Raw genomic sequence first — 16976 nt, forward strand, 5'->3', positions numbered from 1 at the left:
CCACTTCAAAAAACATGAACTATCCCTTTAAGAACATTGGCAATGAAGGGCTACCCTCCTGAGCAAGGCCTGTCTTCTTGTCTGCAAGTGTTCATTTTTCACAAAAGAGAGTACGAAATGCGAGAAACAAACTAATTTAAATGTCAGTAATTGTAAAATATATATTTCGTTACTTGCTCCTGACCACTAAAACCAGTGGAATTACAGTAACGCGTAGTCTTCCTCATGTGCTCAACAAGAGGTGGAAAAAAGTCACCAAACCCACTCATGAAGGTGAAAGTGATCCATAACTTGTCCTAGTGCGAGGCCAGCACTGCTACTCTCACAAAGCCGAACATATAGTTTTTCACTGAAGGTCATCAAAAGCTGTCAGCTGTCAGTTATTTCAGAGTTAAATCCATTAGTTGGGTCTGTCTGCACCGATTGGAGATGAGTGTAGAAATAATACCACTGGAGGCAGTTAGCTATGATTCACCTGTCACTTTGCAACAATCACCAGCCTTTTCTTCCCTTCAGCTTAACCAACAACAAAAAGCCTCCCATCAATATACTCTAATTAGATGGCGTGCTGAATAAGTCTCTACTAAAGGTTGCAGGGAATACTCAATAAAACAACTTCAGCACAACAGACACAGCTAGGGGTCTTGTTCACAATAGACACGTCAAAGGCGGTAAAATACTCAATTCTCCTGACGAACTTACCTTTCTCCAACAGGAAATGTAATTTGGTGAGATATGAACAACTTGTCAGTATCTATTTAGACTCTAACAAAGGCAAACACCCACAGAGGGAGTTTGAAATTACAACGAAAAGTGGATCACAGTTAAGCTGTTAGACACTTAAATTATACTGACAACCTTGGATCAATGCATCATTGAAATCAACAGAGATGTTATGGAAACAGCTGAACGGGATTTTGCTTAAAACGATGACGCTGTTTAAATGCGATCCCATAAAGCAATGATCCCCAATTTGTAGCCAAGGCAGCAAATCTGCAAGGAACATGTGGACAGATTGCAGTTTAGCTTAACTTATTACAAAAAATACTGAAGTTCAGGTGTGTGTTGCAGTCAACAGCAGCATTTTGGAAGTTAACCTGCGACCCGTCACTGAAAAGATGTTCATTTAAACACACAAAGCAGTGGGGCTGGTTGTAGAGCCTAACCAATTGGCCCATTACTGATATTTATTGGCATTGGCATATATTTTGTCCGACATGTGCTGATACTTTATTTTAACGGAACAAAAATAAAGAAAAAAACACATTAACTATTCAAATGCAGTTATTTGTTTAACTGTTACAGATGTACCTTTGTCACGTGTTTGATAAAGTGTTTTGAGTTATCATCGTAAAGAAAGTGTTTATGGATATATTCTACGAATACAGGAACATAACATCAATATCGCTATTATCGGTATCAGACCCAAAAATCTATATTATAGGCACAGAGAGAAGAGGGATGGTTTTACATGTCTGTGCCAGTAGCCCATTGTCTTATAGTCTGTGCATGACTGCAACAAGACCTTGTCATATCTAACTCTACAGCCATGGTCATGGCAGGTCACCAAAAATAGTAGGATTCGTCCTTTGGATACCATGTAATGGTACAAAAGGTCATGGCAGTCCATCTAACAGTTGATGAGAGATTTCAGTCTGGAACAAAATGGTGAAACCAAGTGACAGAAATAACCATCCCTACAGAGAGTGATGGCTAAAGAAGAAATAAAAACAGCAAAGCAAACCCAAACCTCGACAATCCCAGGACCACATGTTCTTGTGTGTATGAATAAAGTGAATGAAGCACATGTTTATGATGCCTATAAAGCACCATGGATACACTAATAATGGATTATAATCATAATCAAAGCCATAAGAAATCTTCACTATGATTTAAAGCAAAAATAATATCTCATTATTACATAATGTTTATAATGCATTATAAACAATATGATATACAAGAGTGATACAGAATAGGAGTAATCCATTAATCATAAACCTGTATCGTAAACGTAAGTGTGTAAGTGTTTTGCAAGCTGTTCTTGCATTTTCACTTGCAGCAACTTGAAGCAAACATTGACCGCATATTGACCGCACTTGTAACCAGTCCATCTGTAACACAGGGATTTCATTATGTTACTTGATGCACCCACTTATAGTGACTTAAAATCAAAGATGGATGCATTATAATGGTGAATATAATATGTTTAATGTATAACATGATAGAATCATCAGGATCATTTTAATTCTCTATGATCACTGCAAAAATTGTGAGTGACCATCAATTGTAGTGGAGTGGAGTATTGATGGGGCCATCATAACATGCTGTATAATGTGTTATGGTTATTGTTAGAAGGCATTTTGAATAGTTATGTTTGGTTACAACTATAGGCACATTATAATGGACCGTAAATATATTCATAATGCATTATACAAATCAGAGCCATAGTAAGTTATTCATCTTTATGAATATTTATGAGTTCTTATTACTATGAGTAAACATTGCTATAGCCACATTAGAACTCATAATAAGTACTTTCATAATGTATTACAATGCATTGCAGACATGGGCTTCATAGAGAGAGTTACTGGGTATTGTAAGAATTTCCAGTTATAAATAACTTAGTTTAAAACATAGTGAGTTGTGTCAATGCAAGGGCGATGAGGGCTGTACATCTCTGACCAAAGAACCACCACTGTAAATAATACAGCTTACATGTATAATTCAAAGTGAAATGGATGTTCATTTCTGACCTTTGAACAGTCAGGATCTAAACACAAAGGGTCCACTTACTGGCGTTTGGATTATTAAACTATGTCTCACCATATTCACTCAAGTGAGTGCGAGGATTATCTCCACCATGTTTAATTCAGGACCGTGGGCTCATCATAGAGCACATCATGTCAGTTTGTGTTTGAGACTGGCAAAGGCAGTAATTACCTTTCAAAAGGATGTAGCTGGAAGTTGTTTTTTTTTTTTTTTTATGTCATTATTATTAGGTGAGTTGTAATTCCAAATGACACGTAGCACATTTTTCAATGATACGTCAAACCTATTGTTAGGATGCAAAGCAAGACAAGATAATTGCATATTTAGTATATCAATCATCCAGGAAAACTGTTCAAGAATAGCTTTCTAATTGGCATGCACACGCCTTGGATGAAAGTTAAGAGCTAATCCGGGTTAAGTCATCACTACCTCCACTTGGCCCAGCTTGTTTTTGGTATGAGGAAGGCTTTAAGCAGAAGCTTTCTAATAATCAGCCTCTGCCACAGTGCTAATTCTCCCTCTCATCTTGTCTCTGTTGCTGCACAGAAAAGCGAGGGGCCAGGGTTCATGCAGGAGAGAAGACACTCCACAGAGGAGGGTGATTAAGGGATATGTCGCTCTTGGGGAAAAAGTCGTGTCTCAGCGACCCAATGAAGTCTACTTAGTGAGGAATCACCAAGCAGACACCATGTACAGTGTTTATCCTTGGTCGTGTGTGTCATCATGCATGTGAGTTGTATTTATCAATATGTATGAATGTCTCTGCTAGTTCTGAGAAAGGAGTAATGGATTGTAATAATAACTGCAGGCACTTGTCAAATAAAGTTTCGTAACTGGAAATTAACAAGCCTCTTCCTCTTCATTATTCTATTATTCATGGTATCACTCTTCAAATATCTGCAGTGTGTGTGCCCATCCCGCTGTAATAATGTTTATATAAGAAAAAGCATGGGAACAACCTTCCATATTAGAAAGGGATTGTTACATAAAGGGACTAACATTTCCAAGCGTTCTCTCTTTAAAACTAATTATACAGGCACAAAGTACTTTTAACAAGGAACGGTTAAGTTGACTTTGAGGTGCCATGTGTTCTTCTGAGAATGCTCCAAGTTGTATCAATGTTTGTGCCTTTTTCTTGTACAACCAGGGAAGCCTCAGGGTCCCTGTATGAATGTTGCACGCTGCCTATTTGCATTCAGCTGAGGGCTCAATCACTAAGCAGGAAAGTCTTCTTCAGGGAAAAAAAGAATTCCTATTAGTGATGTTTCATTAATACAGCACACATTCAGTCAATTCTTTAAAGCTCAAGAAACAGATTTTGCCTAGCAGATGTAAACTCCCCGCAGCGGCAGACAGAAATGGTCTAATGATTCTCAATGAATTTGTTTTTTTCTCACATTTGGGGAATGCAGAAAGTGTTTATTCATTCTTTTTTTCGGGGGTGAAAGGTGCTTCTGCTTACCTATTGAAATTTGCCGACCCATTAAAACTGGTTTTGAGGTCATTAAAATGTTTGAATATGACTATTTTTAAAGAGCGACTGGATGTTTTCAGACTTGGATAGACTCTGTTTGGATAATTGATTGCACACCATCTGCAGCATTATTTAGCACCATCAATGTACTCCTATAATGCGAGATTCAAACCTTCCAGTTAACATGGATCTGGAAAGGAAGTGCAAATGAACCAGCGCTTCCTCCTTATTTGGGAATGAATCAGATGTTGGTGTAGTGCTTCTTTTTTTCTTTGAGCTCTCTGAATCAATGGCACCATCAATCATTCAGAGGCTTGTTTCTAGGAGAGAGAAGTCATACTTGGCTGAGCAGAAAATGACCACAAATCCTTCTCTCTAGATTTCTCTCGATATTGCTTTTGCCTCTTTAAGGTGAGCTTTTAAAGCTCATATTGTCAACAAACGCATCAAAGCGACACCAGCGATGCTGACAAGCCTCGCGAGGAAGGAGAACTGAGGGAGAGAGCAAGAGGATACTGGCACTACAAAAGCGCATGCTTCATCTTGAATATCGTTTTTCACTGGGGACAAATTGAACAATTCTTCTTGTTGAAGCGTCATTTCCCTGGACTGTGTGTATGCACTCAGCTGTTCAGTCCTGAAATCCTCCTTCCTGTGAGCTCCCAGTAGGCAATCCCATCGGAGCATGCACACACGCATAGAACTGTGCGTGCAGTTACATAAACAGCTACAGAGATCTAAAGCTAAGAGGCTCAAATCTTAGACCTGCGATTGAACATCAAATTGATTAAGCATGTCTGTGATTTTAAAGGGTGACGTCAATGATACAAAAGGATGAACAAAAAAAAAAGGGGGACAATCTTCTCCTCTCTGCTGTCTCTTTGTAGTACTCCGACTACCACCGGTTGGGAGATGAGACGACAGCTTCCAGACGTGCTGTTGCGCCACACGATGTGTGAAGAGAAGCTAGGGTATGATAGGGATGCCTGGCTTTTTGAGCACAGCGGGGCGTAATGACACATTCTCTCTTTTCCTCTTCCAGTACATTTGCTGGAGGCATGTGAACTGGACTTCATAATGCAGTCCCCCACCCCAAAAGAGCACCACCCCTGGAGAGAGCAGACCGAGAGTATGCACACTTTACACTTTTCTTTACAATTTTAGAGCTCTAACTTTAGAACTCTGCCCTGCCCAAGTGATCGAAGCAAAAACCAACATTTCCATTAAAATTAAATGCTCCTGCACACTTGAATAGTGAGTTTGTGTGTGTGGTGTCATTAGCTATCCATGGTTACGCTGTAGTGGGCAGCGGGCAGCCTCCCACACAGAGTGAAGGATTTGGTGCTGTCCATGGTGCTGAAAGAGAGCTGGCTCTCGTACAAGAGCACCCTGCTCTCCTACTGCTGAGGTCTCTCATTAACATGCTAATCATCTCATTAAAAGTTGATTGTAATGCATTAGGCTGATTTCTTAAAGGGCCACTGTGCAGTTTTAGAGAAGAAATTCATACTCCGAATTTTAATATTGACAATATTGATAACAAACAAATACATATTTATCTGTTCCATAACTGAATAAACAAGGTCCCCAAAGGTCCCCTTTGTTTATATGTGGCAGAGTATGCCACATATAAAGAAAGTAAAACAGTCACTCAAGAAATTAGTTGTCCTTTAAGGTCAGTTTGTTTAGGTGTAAAAAAAATATATATATATATTTACATTTCTTCCCCAAAACTACACAGTGCACCTTTAAGTATTAACAAAAATATCCACAGAATGCATTTGACCAGCAATTTCCAAGAATTGCTGAAAGTTAGTTCAGATGGTAGTAATGCTCAAAATTTAGTTGTAATTGCTTCAATGGTTGAGTGAGCCAGCCTTTCAAGGGAAACAGACAAAGACACACACTGAGGGTACATGTACAAGAACACACATAGTTCCGCCTAGGGCGCTTGTTTCTGTGTCTCAAACTTCTGCTTATTCTCACTGCAGGCTTTAGCCAAGCCCCCGCCCGACCGGCTATAAAAATTGAAATTGGCTCTGTGCAAATGGAAATGCCAAAGGGAGTCTGAGTCGAATAAGTGTCAAGGGACATTCATAGTTTGGCACTGACAGCTTGTGTGATATTGAGAGGTCAGAGCAACTGAGGCAGCGGGCAAGCAAGGAGGGAGAAAGCATGGAAGGAGTCAGGGAAAATAAGTGAACAAGAGATGGAGAGTGAGAAATAAATACAGAGCAGGTGAGACTTGCAAATACACTTACCATTTCCACAGACAATGGATGTCAATACAGACATTTCTGTCCTATTTTAAGTTAAGTCAAAGTAGTAAATAAACCAGTGACAATAATCGAAACATTTACAACAGCGAAGAGGCTGCAGATCTGTCAAACAGATCTTGAGTTAATCTTATTTTATTCTAACTAAAATGAATTTGAGGGTTGAGGTTTGAGCAACGCCGCTGACTCACTATCATAGAATATCCATGGGCTTAAATCTGCACAGGGGGTGGATTTAAAAATAACTGTGACTAGTTTGTCCAAAACACTGTGCTGTAGTGTTTCCCCTGTTCTTTACTGAGCTGGGAAATACGCTAAGCGAGGATTGTGAATTTAAACCCGAATGCTAATCTGACAACGTCCTATTCATTTGAGTTGAAAGTGCACGATTATGCACAACGTTTAACTGCTCCCAGATTTTAGCCACCACACAAGTATTTATAGTACAGACCTGGAGTCGATTTATATTTTATTGCTGTCTGAGTTTTCTGCATGAGAAATCATTCTTGGTGTGAAAAGGCTTTTAGTGTGGTAAATCTGTGAGCGCCGTGACTGCGCAGGTACATCAGGTCATTCATCACAATCCAACAAAATCAACATGAGAGAAAATGCTGGTCACACGCAGTAGCTTGCAGTTTCCTTAGAAGCTGTATGTCTTGACATATTCAGCATACAAGGAAGACATCATTGATCAGATCAGATCAGATTTACACATCCAGCAGTTGTGGAGCAACAATAAAATGCATCTGGAGTCATGTCTTGTGCTCTTTTAGCTACATTTTGGTGTAGCTCTTGAGGAAAATACCTGGCTCTGTGCCTGTGAAATGCTCTACTGTGTTCACCAGCTGATCACTACCTGGACAGGGAGCTTTAGTGGGTTTCTTAAAAGGCCACATAAAAAAGCATATAAGCACTTTTTTAATACAGTAAAGGAGTAATGAGACTGAACCTAAAGATAAAAACAAAGAAAATAAAGAAAAAAAGATTGTTAATTAACAAAAAGATTGAACTGAATTTGACACAGGCAATCAGGGATTTGTTAATTTTTTACAATGGGATGGCCCTAATTCTAAACCCCACCCTATATTAAAAACCATAATGGTAGTCACGTCTCCACTTTTTGTTTTCTCCTGCAACATCTGGACTGGTAGACCGCGCTCCTGTACATCAGAGTGCAGGACTACAGCCAGACGAGGAAAGGTGGACTCTGCTTCTGATATTGATGCTTGGTGCTCACAAACAGCCAAAGCTGAAAGTGGCATGTTCGTATGTATATATGTTCTGTAATATATGTAGCATGGCAGAGTTTATGAACTTCTGTCTTGTTATGCAACCCTATGTTATATAACAACAAATAAACTACCACGTACCTTGGATTATGTTGTTACAGAGGTCGGAGGGTCTGGGGTTTTTTAATCCTCTCGCTCTTCTCTGACTAAACGTTGCTTTCATCATTTTGCCCATGGAGGTGGACATACTCTATAGGGTACTGTACATACACATAGTAGACTTGAGTATTGATAATACAAAGTTCATAGAATATTAGAGATCCAAGATGAAACAGAGAGATGACCAGACTGAGCAAATGCTTCTTCTAATTCAGCACCACAGACAGCACCATGGATTTATCAATAACTGCACAGTGAGGTACTGATATTTCATGTAAGGGGCCACATGTTCTAACATGTACAAACCTTGCTCAGAAAAAGGATCAACGAGTCGGTCAGGCTACGCCAAAGTATTCAACTAAACACTCTGCTACTAGGAGATGGAGAGGTGAGATGGCAGGGTAACAAGAGGGCTGGCATTCCTCCTCATCCCCCCCTTAAATCTCAGGACATTTTACAGACATAATCATGTGATTCATTGTTAACCCAAGAATACTGGTTATAGCAATATAATATGCATTTCAATCAGCTGGTTGTGACTGCAATATAAATAATTGCGTGATTATTATCAGCCTCAACAGATTTAGTTTGCAGTGTGTTTATATGTCTGTATGTCTGTGGACAGATTATTGTCAGCAACATCACCTGGGACCAAGTTGCAGCCATCCCTGTCCACTCTGTTACAGTTGGTGTTGTTTTCAACTCGTCTTACAGGCCGTGGCCAGATTTTGTCAAGATTACAGTGTTTTGCATACACCTACTAGAGAGGGAACTACCACAGAATAAGTTTTGAATATTGCGGCAGGTTATTAATTGCCAGTCTTTATGAGCGTGGTCTCATGTAATAATGTGGCCATCGTTACTGAGGAGTCATGGTCAGAATGTGAACAAGGTCACTTGCGTCGCGACTGGTATGATCCCATCGCAAGATGGTCTCCAGTTTCTGTAATCATTTTTGGAATTTTTTTCTTTCTTGCCCTTCAGCTGTGTGACAGACAACCTCATGAGACATGATTTCTTTGGGCTGCTCATGTGGGCATAGAAGCTAAAGGCGATTGGTAATTGGAACACATCGGGACCAGAGCACGAGCAGCAGATCTGTTACTAGAATCCCAGAGGCTATTGAAACCAACACTGAGGGCTGTAATGAAAATGTTCCCTGTTACTGTTTTTTTTCTTTCCACCCCCTCCCTGCCTATTCTTCTCCTCTTCACAGTGCACCTTGGCAACCTAAGGGAGAGAGAGCTCTTTTGACAGCTACCACAGGTTATTACTTTTATAACCAGGGGCAACCTCTGGAGAGTCCATTAGCACCTAGACGAGCAGTTGACTTCTTCAACTGGGTAGCAGAGACTTTCAACTATAAAACCGGATGGAATTGAGTCAAGTGCTACAATCCATCCAAACTAAAGTGTGCAAACTAGGATCAATTATATGCTAAAGTGAGTGCTTTGGGGTTGCAATGATTGGAGTTGGTGCACAGAGCAAAGGAAGTATCTTTTATCACTCAGTGAAAATCAATACATACCCAAAACAAGACAGTTACGATGCATTGTGTTTTGTTGACAGAAGAATAAAAGATAAAAGTCTTAAATTGAAATTATAATTTTACAAGTTACACTTTCATGCTGTTCCATTGTGGGAACGATGACTGATGCTGACAAATCCTTCCCTTTTTTTTTTTTGCTCACTTTGTGAGTACAGAGCTTAATGGCACCTCGAGAAACCCTTTGAATCTCTCTTTTTCTCACTCTGTCACACCATTTATTCTCCATCGTTGCCCCGCTCTCCCTAAGACCCATGCTCCCTTTATATATGTTATTCTTGCTCTCTCTCTTTTGGATTGCATTTCCCTGTGTCTGGCACTCAAGATAAGATGCAGGGGATATAGGACATCGATGCTATCAGGAGATAATACTGAGATGGAGGTAAGATAAAGAAGTGACTGCAGATGCGGAGAGGAGGGAAACAAAAGCTTTACAACTTCCCTATGCTGGAAAAAAAAAACAACAAAAAAAGCCCTTGACCTGTGTGGTCTGTATGCAGATAAATCTGCCTCAATAATGTCCATAAGAGACAAAAAGACTGTTGAGTCAAACAGCGCCAGAAAAAATACAGGAAACCAAATTCAGATAAGACTGCTTAACCTATATCCTTCTCCATCTCGACTTTAGTTGGACCATTTTATTTCCCCGCGCATAATAGCTGTGCCACTCAAAAACACACACCTCATCTATAAAATAATTCTATCCTTTCCACCTGCAAACAGCCCGAGTGGCAGCAGCAACTTCATTTCCGCGCTCATGTCTGTGCGTGTGTGATGAATAATATGTACTTTCAGACATTTATAAAACGTCTTTCACATGGGCGATCAAACAGAGGTGACATGACAGAGATTGGATTTGAAGGTGGTGGCGGGGGAGTGGGAGTGGGCTGATTTTCAAGAAGTCCACCGTCGCAACGTCTAGAATACACTGGAGACCGAGCGGGAGCAGAGACAGCTGTCAGACGAATAGCAAATGAAGCGCATTAGAATTTGGCCCTAATCATAGCTTCGGGCTTAGCAACAAGGACTCCATTTTAGTACTTGTCAAACACTGTCTCCTTAATATGCCCTTTCACCATAGACACTCTGGCTTATTGATGACGAAACACGTAAACGCGGACACAGTTTTTGATTTTCTTTTCTGCATGACTTGACAGGATATATTTTCCTTTTATTTAAACCATTTGATCTCCTTTGAGTTCCTTTGTGTACTGGTTAACTTCCAGTGCTTGACTGCACGTTCACACTGATGGATATATGACAAAAGATCCAGTCCCCCCTGCTGTGAGGCGCTTCCACCACCTTCCACCTTCCACCTTGTTCGCATGCAGAAAAAAAAAAAGGCACTCGCTAAACAGGTGAATATGATATTAGAGAGTCTGACAGATACAAGATTCTTCAGACCAAGAACAATATCAGTTTTTGGTGAAGAAAAAACTAAACATTTCGGCTGATTTGTCAACAATTTATCCACACAATATTTCCCGAGCTCCACAGCATTGCAGCATTGTCCTACATAACTGAAGTTGACGAGGACTTGTTTTAAAAGATAAAAAAAAGAAACTGGAAAAATATAGAAATATATGATAAAATGGCTCCCTGTTGCTTGACCGGCATTAATCCAAGTTTACGGAAGCCCAGAGATCCCGACCTGATTTGAAAAGAGGTTATTTCCACCCATGATGCACGGTCAAGCTAATACACCCACATCAGATGCTTTTAGCTTAGTATTAAAATTAGAAATATCTTCTTTTCAAATCAGACTGGGATCTCAGGCTCATGAGGACTTGTATTACACAAGCTGTATAGAGCCATTCTAATTCTTGTTTTGAAAACAAGTCCCCATCTTTTCCAGTTGTTTAGGAGAATGCTGCAATGTGAAGCTCCAGAAAAGTTTTTTGGACCACAAAACTTAATCCGACTTTTCATCAGCATGAGCATGGGCATATAATTGCTGAATTTCAATTTGTCTGTTAACTTATCCTTTACCAGAACATTTTAATATTTCGAAAAATAACTATGAGTACAGCCATATGAATAAAAACTATATTACACTTGAACTGATGAATAAGGTACTGCATTAGCGTGTTTTACACATGAACACTGGACACCAAAGCCAACAGAAACTCTCTTTGTGTTCTATCCATTTTGTTTTTGTGCATCTGTTCAGCAATAGTCTAAGATTTAGCAGCAGCGAGGGTGTACTTTCTATGCTTCTAGCAAAAGAAAAAACAGATTCTTCTCCTTTGGTGAGACCGTGCCAAAAATTGGAATTTTACCAAATGGCTTTGTGAATAAGGATCATATTGTTTTTATCTGCTTATATAGATGCTAAATCTTTTTTCTCCTCGCAGTCTTCTGTATCTCACAGCTTCGGCTGTTATGGCACTGTCATGATGACAAAGATGATTCATTAAATACAATGTCTGGTGGGCTGACAGGCAGATGTGAGGGTTTCTTCAAAAACAAAATACTTTCTATATTTCTTAAAGTGTTTTTTTGGCCTTTGTGGTTTATTTTGATAGTGCAGCTGAAGAGGGAGCTCACTCTACCAACTGAGCACCCCCTACATTTCTATTTTAAAACTCGCAAACTTTTTATGACAAGATACAAGAGAAAAATCAACACAAAACAACTGACAAGGAGACAATGAGTTTTTTGCTGTGCACATCAGAAAGAGTTACTAGCCTCTTCCTGGCCTTCACAGATCCTCAATTCGCCTCCACGTTTCACCTGAAGAACAATTCAAATCTACGGTACAGTGCTGTTCATCAGAACAGACATGTACAAGGAATACAAAATAAACAAAGTCAGAAGAAGAGAGATGCTCAAGAATCAGGCTGAATACAGAGGAATAACTGGGCGACCTTCACTGTAAAACAGCAAACACAAAAGACATTATTCTGGATTGCTTCATCCTGCTGTGTGATCTGCACCCACACATGACTTGTGTTGTATGTTTCCTAAACCCATTACAACTGACTGCCAGGGGAAATGTAGTTCAATATACTGTAGTACAGTGGTGCATGTTGCAGGATGTCAAAACACACACACACACACACACACACACACACACACACACACACACACACACACACACACACACACACACAGATCCACACATAAGAAAAAGGGCCTGGTTGTCAAACAGCACAGTCAGCCTGCCTGAAGTGCTGTTTGTGTTCTGCCTACTGGAAACATTTAAATGAAATTGGAGATGAGTTGAAACAACAGCACTGAACATGCCGCAGTTTTTAACATCCCATTAAGGGATGGGAGGCAGGGGAAACTGTGCACTGATTACTGTTTTGTCAGGGAGATGCATCGGGGGGCCTGAGTGAGAAGGGAGATTATTTTAGGGTTAGCGTAGAGCAGGGCATCGGATTGTCTCAGAGGCACGGTTCTCCCGCCCCATGATGAGGCAGGGACTTTTCTGAAAGACAACAGTGACAAATGTGATTAATCATGAGACAATGAAGCGAGCGTCTCTAGTTCTGCTGTGGCCTGGTAGCCCGGTGGCCTGGTAGCGGCTAAAGCCACTTCCGCTTTGATCTCACGTATGTATACATGTAAGGCTGACTTGTATGTATATGTCTACTCTCTGATCCTAAACCTCTGTCGAAGCAACTTGTGAGCCTGTGCTTGACCGAACACACTACCTATGGGTATCTGAACCATATCAGCTCCACTCCCCTTTACGCTCCAACCACCTGCTCAGTGTGTATCCCATGCACTGTGGTACATGCCTCTCTTCCTGCACCACTGCCTCTTTATTGCTCCTGCCTCTCGTCTCTCTCCTCCTTGTTCTTCAGTTCACACACAAACTCTGAACCTGTCACTCAGTGTGTGGATTGCAAATCTATGTGTATGGCCTTTCACACACACACACACACGTGCGCACACACACACACACACACACACACTTACACACACACATTCCAATTATCAACATATGAGTACTATTTAGCATTTGCATAAAATCTGAGTACTTGCATCTGGCATTTTTGAAAAGACTTGCATTAATTACAGTCGTACAAGGTTTCAACCCGGCATTAATATCAGCTAAAACTCTTTGCATCCTGTTGTGAAAAGCCATTTTTATAATTATTCTGTCAATATCAATAATAACATAAATCTCAGTTTGAGCGTGGCACCCTCAAGCACAGACATAGTGTAAATGTGTGCTTTCACTGAGCTGCTGTTACTGAGCTAAACACTCCCAAATCAATTGATTTTTGCCGTGTTGCCTCTGTTTCTGTCTGCGTTGGGTGAGATTGACTTGTCTGTCAGTTACATCACTCTGCTTGATCATTAATGTAAATGTTTAATACGGCCTGACGTCTCTGTTTAATTAATCACGTCAAAAGACAATGTTTCCTCATGAGTTCCGTACAGACAGCTGCATTTCCCGCTGAATTAGCGCCTTTGTTTTCTAAATGCATCCATCGCTCTATCAAGATACAGATATCGACTATCAAGATGTGCTGCTGGTTTCGCCCTTTGAGCAACAAAAAAGCAAACCGCTTACACGGAATCATTGTGCTGAACAGAGATTATGTTGAGACAATGATGAATATGGAGAATAAATCACAATTCTGGCTTCACCAGTTCAAGGTGTCTTATAAACCCTTTAACAGCAAAAGGTGAGGGGTCCTTAAACAGGATCTTTGCTGATTCTCAACCAACTTTATGTCACTACACTATTGGTAGTATGTGCAACTGAACAATGGTAAACCTCTCCTCATTTTAATCTTGCCAATGGTTTCACACTATTCCAGTAATTTACAGTTGGTAAGTTGTAACACGCCAAGATATGCATCAATGCACTGACAAAAAATGGAAAGGAAGAGGTTGCTATAAAAGTTAATATGTAAGCATTTCTCAATTTAAACTACCTGAAAAATAACTCTGCAATGTATTATGTGATAGTACATATATTTAACAAATCTGTTAGAGCTCAGTGATACACACATTAGGTTTTAGTGCGTAACGCTGACTTTTTTGTCAACTCATTCTAATTATTGTTAGTTGGATAGAGTAATTAGTCTCTAAAAATGAAATAAATTGTTCCATCCATCGTTTCCAAAACAGTCCTGACTGTCTTATGCATTTTGTATGCTGAACAACAATCTGTGATCTCTCGTATCAAGTGAGATTTTATTCACCAAAGGCTGAACGGTCTAGGCAGCAAACTAGGCAAACATATTGTGGGATAGTGTTTAGCTCCAATAAAGAAAGATTCTTATTTATCATGCAATATTGTAGAGTTCTATGTTATTTTTTGACAATGAACAGTTGCTAGAACTGCCATTCCAACTGTGAAAAAAATTATACTTGTTCTTGTGTGTTTTGAAGTCTACTTTCTTCTCTAGCTTTAAAAAGTAAGGGTAGATCTCAGTAATCCCTAATATTATTAGAATGTCTTAATTTAAGGACAACTCAGCTGACACTCACTGGCTATCAAGGGAATGGTCAACACAGATGTGGGGACCCCTTAAATATTTACTAAGTGGTCCACGGACAAGCACTTTTATGATGGCAGGGGGCTTGCTTGAGATAGAGAGCATCAGCAAATGTCAAGGCAAATCATCTTAGGGACATCAATAAATCATAGCTAAGCAATGCTTTCAAAACCTCAAAGGTCCATCCTGTCTGTTTCAGCATGTCCCACTCTGGTCCACCAGAGCAAAATCACGGCGTTGACTAGCTGAGTAGAGCTTGGAAAGGACACTAATGTGCACATGCGTGCGAGCAAAAAAAAAACAAAAAAAAACAGATTGAATCTTTTATAGGTTCCAAAATCTGAGAGAGAAATACCTTATTCGTTTTACTGTGATCACACTCCATCTCGCCCTTTGGTCGAATTCACAAACACCTACGAAGCAAAAAGAGGAAAGTGTGAGAAAAATCATAGCATATGCATGGAAACAAATACAGACGAATACCATCAACAACTGTGCGACAACCATTGAGTAACTTTTTTGTGAATGTGAACATTTTCTCCATGAATTCTTTCCCAGGTAATATCCCTGAATTCTCTCACAATTCCTGTCAGTCTCCATAAAACTGTTCAGTCATGCATGCAGTAACTGCCCTACAAACTCCTCGTGCAAAGATGGAGAGCAGCCTTCTCCAGCACAAGGTTTCAAATCGGGTGATTCCTGGGTGTGTATTTCTGACATTATTAATGATTATTATACGATTGGCTGGAAATGTGGCATAATCAGTCTGATACATGTGTCTATTCAAGTCTTATTTACTTCTCCAACACTAAACTCTTTTAGACACAGAACACTAGACACTGTGACACTTCATGCTCTTGTTACCATGCTAGTTGTAAACATCCACATCTGCAGTGAAACACAATAAACACAATAGAATTAAAGAAAGAATCTGCAGTAGAAAATATTGCATGTCGGGGCAGTTGGCCTACATAATGGAGCTACTTGTTGCTCAACGACCTCTGGGCAGAGTGACTACAAGCAGCATGTCAGACTTCTTTTCCTCTTCGAGCTTATGCCAGCAACAGTCAATGTGCCTGCTGGCTAGCATGATATAATGAAGAAGACGGCGCGGGATATTTTTGGATGGCCAATTTTTTTTAGAGACTACCTACTTCATCCAACTAACAGTAACTAAGATAGTTATAGTGATAGTTATTATAGAGTTGATTTAACACAACCCTTATTTAAACAAACAAGATTCAGTGTTACACACTAAAACCTCATGTGTGTCTCACTGAGCTTTAACAGATTTGTTTAATATATTTCCTATCACAGAAAACATTGCAGTTATTGTTTTTTTTGCAGTCTAAATTCAGAAATATTTACATATCAACTTTCTAGCAACCTTTTACTTCCCGTTTTTGTTGGCATGCATATCTTGGCGTGTTACTGCCAACTGTTAATTACTGTGATAGTGTGAAACCATTGGCAAGACTATTTGTCATCTGCATATATGAGCGAGCATGTGTGTCCTCGTTGTGTGCATATGAAATAAACAAAACAGAGTGCCATTATAGAATAAAAAACTGCTCCTTGGTGTGACTACAGGTAAATAATGTCACCTTAGATTTTTTCGGCGAGCAACATGGTCTGGTCAAAATGTATTTTGTCCAAGGCTGTATCAAATACAGCAGCCTGGTCAGGGGCTCCAGTTCGACGCTGTAGGCGCCCTGCAGTAATATATAGAGCAAGCAAAATCCAGTCGGAGGGTGGCTGGGCTGGGTGGTTAGGTCATGCTATGAATTTTCCCTCCGAAGACGAGGGTTTGCATCCTGTTTGTGCCCAAATGAAGAGTGACTTGTTGAAGTTGTCTTTTGAAAGTAAGTTGACATATGTGAATGAAATAATCTACGTTACACGATTTGACAAAACATCCGAGAGACTGAATGTAGATAAAGTTTGATATTTTCCTAAACCTAATCAAGTTGTTTCAGTGCCTAAACATAACCCATACCCCATACCAGACCGTGACAGTTTGACATGTTTGCCAAAGCCATTTTATGTTATAACATGTTAACA

The 16976-nt window shown here is 39.9% G+C and overlaps 1 protein-coding gene across 2 annotated transcripts in view; it reads right to left on the reverse strand.

Moving 5' to 3' along the window:
* pcdh15a (protocadherin-related 15a) overlaps positions 1 to 16976 on the reverse strand; it is a 245217-nt gene that overhangs the window by 191684 nt on the left and 36557 nt on the right. For both annotated transcript variants that reach the window (XM_037124785.1, XM_037124789.1), the window contains exon 2: positions 15271 to 15328. The gene's annotated coding sequence lies outside the window, so the exon portion shown is untranslated. The remainder of the gene's footprint in view (positions 1 to 15270; positions 15329 to 16976) is intronic.

The sequence above is a fragment of the Acanthopagrus latus genome, chromosome 15, assembly GCF_904848185.1.
Source record: "Acanthopagrus latus isolate v.2019 chromosome 15, fAcaLat1.1, whole genome shotgun sequence".
NCBI lineage: Eukaryota > Metazoa > Chordata > Actinopteri > Spariformes > Sparidae > Acanthopagrus > Acanthopagrus latus.